At 42.9% G+C, this 7,080-nt stretch overlaps 1 long non-coding RNA gene across 2 annotated transcripts; it reads right to left on the bottom strand.

Moving 5' to 3' along the window:
• Window positions 1-2,322: 2,322 nt before the first annotated feature.
• LOC4350418 (uncharacterized) lies at window positions 2,323-4,779 on the bottom strand. 2 transcript variants are annotated; one of them, XR_010737519.1, is made up of 4 exons: window positions 4,206-4,779; window positions 3,560-3,679; window positions 2,910-3,150; window positions 2,323-2,599 (listed from the first exon to the last, which is right to left on the bottom strand). It is a non-coding gene; the product is annotated as an uncharacterized lncRNA (long non-coding RNA). The 2 variants fall into 2 exon arrangements; XR_010737520.1 differs by having other exon boundaries at window positions 4,461-4,779.
• Between the last annotated feature and the right edge of the window lie 2,301 nt (window positions 4,780-7,080).

Below are 7,080 nucleotides of genomic sequence, written 5' to 3'. Positions count from 1 at the left end.
ACCTCACATTGGTCATGTCCCACCGTGTTGTCAGTAGGAAATCACGTAATATCTCTTAGAAAGCCTGCAGAGACACCTTAGTGAAAAAAAAAGAAAATTCCTTTAGCGGATTTGAGATATTTTTATAAAAACGGAGCCTACATGATATGAGCATTCCATTTTTAAGGTGATCCAATTTTAATTTTGCACTTTGTGTTTGAGTCCCTGTAATATTTATATTTACATTTGAGTCCCCATTCGAAGTCAGTGGTTAGTTTTGGTTGAAAAAAGTAAAAAAAGAATAAAGAAAAAAAGAAAAGGCAGAAAGGTGCAAAGAAAAAAAGAAAGAAAAAGTCGCACCTAAAAAAAGAAAAAAAATGCAGAAAGGTGCTTAAAAAAGCCGCACCAAGAAAAAAAATTCATTTATCCTTTGAGTATATTTTCAGAGTGCAGAGTTGTGCATTGATTCATATCTAGTCCTTAGTATTGTCGGGTGCTTGCTTGAGCTAGAGTTAAGTATAGGCTAGTCCAGCACATTGACTAGTACTTTGAACTATTATTCAACTTTGCATTTTCTGATTAGCACAATTGTGTTCCTTTGCTACTATATATAGTGCCTCCCAAGCTCCACGTATATACTTCTGGTCAGCACCATTTTGATTCTTACAATCGACACATCACGTCCTTCAAGGTGTCACGAGCCAGCCACCGGTTGTATCATCCTTAGCATTATTGGTAAGACAATTGTAAAAGCTTGGTAAGGTGCTCCACTTGCCTGAGTTGTTGAGAGGCACCACTACATCGCGTAGCAGATTATTGGGGATAACCTTCACTGTTTGTTGTTGTTTTTATGTTTGCAATGACAGGTATGAATGGCGCTCAATATCAGCAATACCAACAAGGTAACAATAGTCGCGTGCCCGATGATCCTTACGCTAAGGTTAAGTTTCAAATACTATCTTTTTCGGGTTATTATGATGCTGAGAAATACCTTGATTGTGAGATGACAATAGAGTAGAAGTTTAGTGCCCACCTTGTGCCTAAGCAACATAGAGTTCGACAAACCAGTAGTGAGTTTAAAGATTGTACTATCATTTGGTGGACTGGGTTAGCTGCACAGGGTGCTTTACCTACTACTTGGGAAGAACTTAAGATAGTTATGCACGATAAATTTGTTCCTTCATCTTTTCACAGAGATTTATGCAAGAAACAGATGCGTTTAGAACAAGGGGATAAATCTGTATAGGATTACTATCGTGAGCTACAAAAGGGATTAATGCGCTGTAACATAGTGGAGGGGACCAAGGATTCTATTTGTCGTTTTTACTCAGGATTGAGGCGCGGAATTCAGGACATAGTTGATTATAAGGAATTTAACACTGTCAACCAGTTGTTTCAGTTAGCTATGCTTGCAGAGAAGGAATTGCAGGGGCGTGATAAACAATTCAAGAACAAGGCGAGCACGTACACGCCACGGGCGAAGCCATCTTCAGGGATTCCCAAGCCCATCTTTTTTTAGGTGTCCCCACCAGCGAGCAAGCGACCAGTTGCGTCCGGAGTTTCTGTAGTGCCAAAACCACCTCCTCCACGAGCAGCAGATTCAGGTAAAAGTTCTTCACAGGTACCCGCCAAGAGCGCCTCATCCGTCGCTTCGACAGGACGCATTCAGTGCCATTGTTGCCAAGGGTTTGGCCAAGTGCATAAAGATTGCCCTAGTCAACGGGCATATGTTGCTACGGAAGATGGCTACGTCAGCACCTCTGACGTTAAAGATGAGGAGGAAGAGAAGAAACACGAAGAGAAAAGATCTATCCATAGCTCCATGCATGCTTGAAGAATGTTCAATTGGCCAAGCACCTATAATTTCTGAAGATGAGAAAAAAGGTAATGATAATGGTGCTACAACTACTCAAGGTATGCATATTTATGATGTACTAACTATGTCCACTATAGTTATGCTACATTAGAGCAACCTATAGTGGAAACAAATGTTGAAATACCTTTGTCAAAAAATGTTTCTTTGATAAAGAAGAGTTGTGCGATGCTTTCACTTATATCCATGTCACAACTAGTAAATGAACATGTTAACTAGCCACTTAGTCTCGCGTTGCGCGACTTTGGATTCCCGTTTATAGCCCTATATAAAATTTACTAAAATTTAATTATCTTCTTTTATAGAAACAATAGGACTCAATAAACAGTTAGTTAGAACCATATATCCAAACGATCGTATGTTTCTAACTAAAGGTTCAAATAATCATAGGACCCCTAGCAGCACTAAGCCATGCATTTGCACAAACATGAGTGTCCACCGATAAGCATGTTACTTTTGCGTAACGTGTGTGGAGAGAATAATTTGGATTGGAAAGACACTGAAATAACAACAATATTTGTTCGATGGAGCGGAAAAGGAGTTAACAATGGAAAGTAAGTGAAATATGCTCTCTCCCTTTGAGTATTGATCCATGATAATGCCAAATATAAAGAAAAATTTGATGACCTTCTCAGCTCTATTTCAAGTTCAGTTATTGAAAGGTGGCCTGAAGAAGCTACAACCTGGATTACTTCTCAGTTCCTGTTCAATTCAATGCATCACAAAGACTGAGGGAGAAAACGTTTTCTGCAGAACAAAACATGGATGGAAATTTAGGGGAATGAGCAGAGTAGAGCAGGAGAATATGGCTCAATTTGATATAGCATCCAAAGCTATATGAAATTTCCTCAAAAAAAAATGGTGCAGAGAACATATATGAAGTGGATAGTGAATAAAAATGCACATTGAACCAATACATTCTGATTTGAACTGGTCAAGTATAAGTTGTTTTAATCACATATCAGATTCTAAGAATTCATTTTTTTTAGTTTGCTAGCAATAGCCAGCCATGATCAGAACTCTGAAGTGAATTATGGAAATATATGAGCAGCAGTACCTGTTAGAATATATACGGGCCAAGAATTTCAATGCGATTTAGCCAAGAGTGCACAAAATCTGTTGGCGGGAAATTAGGAAAGCGTTTGCCAGACTGCTCAAGTTAATATTAGCATCTCTAGCTACAGAAAATTCTCTCACTGCTCTGAATCCATCTTTTGACGGGATGACCAAAGAAAGGTCATCCAATGGTATTAAGAGAATCATAATATCTTTCTTTAAGCCCCATATGCATAGTTCACCTGTTACATAATCATCAAAAATGAATTGCTCACATAGAAAAAATGCAAAAAAAAAAAATGAGGAACTAACATTTGTGCTAATTGAACGGCAAGTTATGAAACGGTAGTTCTTTACTTGTATTGCAGGAAACATTATCACCAGAGCTTTCAAGAATGAAAATGGTGTGCAGAAAAATTAACTCAACAACATTAGCAGCTATACCAGCCGACATAGCGTCAAATTGGCTAAGAAACACCCTCTCTTCTGGCTAATGGCAGCTTATTTTAACCAGCAGATAAAATTCAAAGATGGGCATACTATCATAAACTTTGAGTAAATCGTCGACTAGTCCTAGATTTTTCATTACTTAAATTTGGTCAAAAGCAAGTAATAGTAGTAAAATACAACACTACAGCAGCATTTGGTCACCTTTCAGTACTATGCTATTTGTTGTAGCCGTGAAATACTTTTGCCAGACCACTGAATCCTTCACTTCAAACTCCATTTTGTTCAGTGTCTTCATCATCCTTTTATAAGAAGCAGTAAACCCTGTGATATACTATAGCTAGTGAAAACATGCAGAAGCAATTAACATGCCACAACTTGAATTCAACATGATTAATTATTTCTTAATAGAATCTAGATCACATTATGAACTACACCTTTCTTTGTTCAGAAGAATCCTATCTAAAGATATGACTATTGAGAGGAAGAAAATTCTATATAATGCAACTGGCTCTACACATTCAGTATATCTGTATAACCTCAATTATTATGGTACTACGTACAACAAACTTACAAATGTTGGATGAAAAATTGTAAGTTCGATCTATTGAAACTGCTTTACAATCCTTTTTTTTGTTAACACTGAGCATTCTCTTTTTTATCGCTTAAGAGTAAAATTAGGTAATTCTGGAATGTTCTAAACCGGTTGGAAATCATAGCAGCCTGGATAAAATGGACACGATTATGCAGTCTGAAAGTTTGTACCAAATAATCAATCTAAGATAATTAGAGGAAGAGTAAAACTAAGTTGCTTAATAAGAGAGCAGTAGCAGGGGATGGTGATAAGTGCCTCTGTAGATTAGAGATGACGAAACGATGGAAGCAGTTCCTCTATTGGCCAGTGGAATCCCAGATTTAACACTGGAAATCACAAAGAGATTCTATATCCAAACTCTCATAAGAGATCCATGCATAATTTTTACTTCCAGCACTCCAAGAGTCAGGACTAAAACTTAAAATGATATATGTGATTAAAAGGTCACCAAACATCATTTGTCAAGGAGTTGATCAACACAACTATAATTAGAAAAGGTTATTCTCACACCCCATCTAATTATTGGATTAATCATCCCACGCCGATAACTCATGGAATATTCCGCCGGCAAGACCCCAACTCACGGGGCCTTCCGCTCCTTCATCCGCCTCATCGACGCCCCACTCTTACCTCTCCTCAGCGGTGGAGAATCAGATTGGAAGTAGATGCGTCGGCTTTGGAGATGGGGAGGGGGGGAGATGCTCGACTACAGCGGGAGGGGAGGGGAGGAAGCGGTGGTGGGATTGGGGAGGTGGAGACGAGAGACGGTGGACGGAGAAGGAGGCGACGTCTCGATCTCTCAGGAGTAGCGGCGGTGCAGCGACGGGGTGAGAGGTTTTTCTCTGTGTGACATTAAAAAAGATGGTGGCTGCCTCTGTGCCACTAAAAAGTTTGAGCCTCCCTCTATGCCACCGTCGAACTTTATTGCGTCCTCCATACCATTCCGTCATTGTTCTGTTTGGGTTTAACCGTTTTGCAGCTCTGACATGTGGGCCCATGCATGAAAAATATCGATATTACCCTTTCAGTCACCGGCGCCTCTCAGCCACTCACCACGGCGACATGTCATCCACCGCGCCACAGCCGCTGCGGCCACGCTAGGGGATAGCCGTGCCGTCACACCGCGCGGCGATGTAGCCGCGCCTCGCCGTCTCGGCGTCCTCCACCACAACCAAGACGAGCAGGCATCGCACTTTTGCCCACCAAAACACAGCCACGGAACCCGGGTGACAGCGACGACGCTCGCTCAAACGGCGCGCCGCCGGCTGGTCACGGCTGCCAGCAGCCAGACGGCGAGCTGCAAGCCCATGCAGAGCGGAGCACGCCGCGCGCTGTGGCAGCTACTCCTACGGCCATGCACGAACCGAGCATAGCTCAGCCAAGGCAAGACAAAAGTAGAGCAAAGTGAGCAACCGAAGCTTACAACCCAGCGGCGTTGGTGGCCAGCCTCGGGGGCGCTCGGCGGCGCGGCGCGGTGACCAGGAGGGGCGGGGTGCGCAGCGAGGCCGGCGACTGGCGCTGCGCGGCGGCCGACGGTGCCTCCTGCGCGGCGGCGGAACGGCTCGACGGCGACGCGGAGCTCCAGGAGAACGGCGACAGCTCAAACGTCTCCAAGATCTAGCATGCATGTGTGTCCACGAGGTTAGTGAGGCCACAGGGATGGTGTGTGCGCGAGGAATTGGACAATGGCTCACCGGAGGAGGCGGAATCGACGTTTGACGCCGGTGGCCGGAGTTGGAGAAGATGACGCCGTTCTTCGTCCATGGTGCTTCAATCTTGGGGGTTCTTGAGGGGTTCTGGTCATGGTGATGAGATGACGATGGTGGCGCGGCGGCTCGACTTGGCGTGGACCAGATCGACGGGGAGGAAGATGATGTCGTGGCGGCATCGCTCCGGTGCGCGTTCTAGAGCGCCGTGGGTAGGCGCGGCATGGCATGGCATGGCGCGGCGTTCCTTCGCAGGCGGCGGCGGCTCGGCGGTCAGATGGTGCGTGGTGCGGTGCGGCGGCGGCGGCTCGGCGTGGAAGAGGAATGGCGGCAGTGGCTTGGTGGCACAGAAGGAAACAAACTTTGTTCAAATGGCCTCTCAAGCCTAAGGGCAACCAAGTCATTTGGCTGTGCCGTTACCCACCGTGAGGACCAAAAACGGACAGAATGATGTGGAGGGCGCGATAAAGTTCGACGATGGCATAGAGAAAGGCTCAAACTTTTTAGTGGCACAGAGGCAGCCACCATCTTTTTTAATGGCATACAGGAGAAAACCTCACAGGGTGAGAAGGAAGCGTCATGGCAGATTCACCGGGCAACGTGCTAGTCTGGTAGGGGTGAAAATAAAAAATAGTAATAGTAGGGACGTGGAAGGGTATGTTTGTGAAAGAACTTTTACGAAGGATCTAGAAGATGTTTTGCCAATCAATGAATCCAACGGCTCCCATCATCTTCAACTGAAATCGGATGGCCAATTTTTCTTCGATGACGTGGCGCACCCCGGTGGTGAAAAACTTTAGTTTTTTTCACTACTTTAGATTCTATAGTAGAACTATTATGTGTTGAGTTTAAAATGTTATTCACATTGCTAGCGAGAATGAAGAGTTTAAATTGCTATCTTCTTTAAATATTTGGGGTTATCACTCAACTGCTTAGAGAAGAAATTATTTGCTAGATTTGAATTGCCATGCCCTTCTGATGTGATTTTTCATGTTATTGGCAATTATGATAGTAAAGGAGAATATAATGTGCATCGAGTATATATTTGTTCGAATTTGACTATACCTCCTTTTCATGATGAAATGTATTGTCTAGAGGACCGTATATGTATACGTAATTTCTAAACCTCACCTCTGATGTTTGATGAACTTCATTTTCTCGTAAATACTTTGTTTGACCAGATTTCCTGCTATATATATATATATATACTCTCTCACATATGGACAATATAATGGTTTAGGCGACTATTGTCTACATAATCTAGACGACCCACACAATAGAATATTTTAAGCAGATTTTTATAAGTGCCAACCACTGCCTATGTTTTGCTATTAATAGTATAGTTCCTTTCGTGAATTTGCACAAAGACTATAGAAAATCATAATATAAGTGCGACCACGGACTTCATGAAAGTTAGAAAAATT

Source organism: Oryza sativa, chromosome 11 (genome assembly GCF_034140825.1).
Source record: "Oryza sativa Japonica Group chromosome 11, ASM3414082v1".
NCBI classification, from domain to species: Eukaryota; Viridiplantae; Streptophyta; class Magnoliopsida; order Poales; family Poaceae; genus Oryza; species Oryza sativa.
This window is presented reverse-complemented; position numbering and strand designations above follow the sequence as displayed.